This window comes from Glandiceps talaboti, chromosome 17, assembly GCF_964340395.1.
Source record: "Glandiceps talaboti chromosome 17, keGlaTala1.1, whole genome shotgun sequence".
Taxonomy (NCBI): domain Eukaryota; kingdom Metazoa; phylum Hemichordata; class Enteropneusta; family Spengelidae; genus Glandiceps; species Glandiceps talaboti.
The window spans coordinates 17096296-17097208 of record NC_135565.1 but is presented as its reverse complement, the minus strand read 5'-3'; positions in this window follow the sequence as shown (position 1 = coordinate 17097208).

Sequence of the window (913 nt, the reverse complement as noted above, 5' to 3'; positions counted from 1 at the left end):
TGTTTTATAACCATTATGGGCAAAGGTTATGGCAAACCTTTTCCTTTCAGTGCACAAATTCGACGCTAACTTCTTCCACATAAAAATCAACCTGGGACGAGTGACACAGGGTCATCCCGACACTTACCTTGAGGCAATCACGTGACGTAAGAAGTCTATGCCAGCGTTATAGAGCTCGTGTGATTGGTCGGAGGGCATGAAGCGGGTATTTAACTGAATTCAAATACCAGGATGTTGTCTAATATTTACACATATGAATACTGTGATGAATATGGTAGAAATTGACTTCTAAATCACCGAAATTTGTAATCCATGTGCGATGATAAAGGTTTTAAAAAGGTAAAGGTTTTAGCTGAATCGAGAAACCATGGTCCTGAAAATCACGTATACTGAGTGTTTATAGTCATTTAAGATTGATTGGGTGTTTTTGAGGCTTGAAAAGAGAGACAGGGAAATTTGATCTAGAGTTTTGTAGTGATGGTATAGAAAAAACCATGTCTAGTATACCCCATGAGTATATGTTTATTTGCTGGTTTATTTAATTATTTTATTTGTTCCTATACTTGTCGTTCGTTTGCTTGTTCATTTGTCATTTATTTATGTATTTATTTGTTTGTTAGTTTGTTTGTTTGTGTGTTTGTTTGTTTGTTTCGTTTCGTTTTGTTTGTCACACGGTTCCTGGTTCCCTGTGCTTGTACTTGCAAGGTAGACGGTATAATGGCAGGGAGAAAGAGACGGTTTGCTGTTATGACAGCTGAGGACATAGATCAGAAACTGAAGGCAAGTGTACTGAAAAATACACAGAAATACACAGAAAAAAATACTACCTCATCATGCAAGTTTGGAATAGTTGTGCCGAGGAGAGGGATGAAGATGGAATGGACAAAAAAGTCACAGTAATTGTGGACGATAT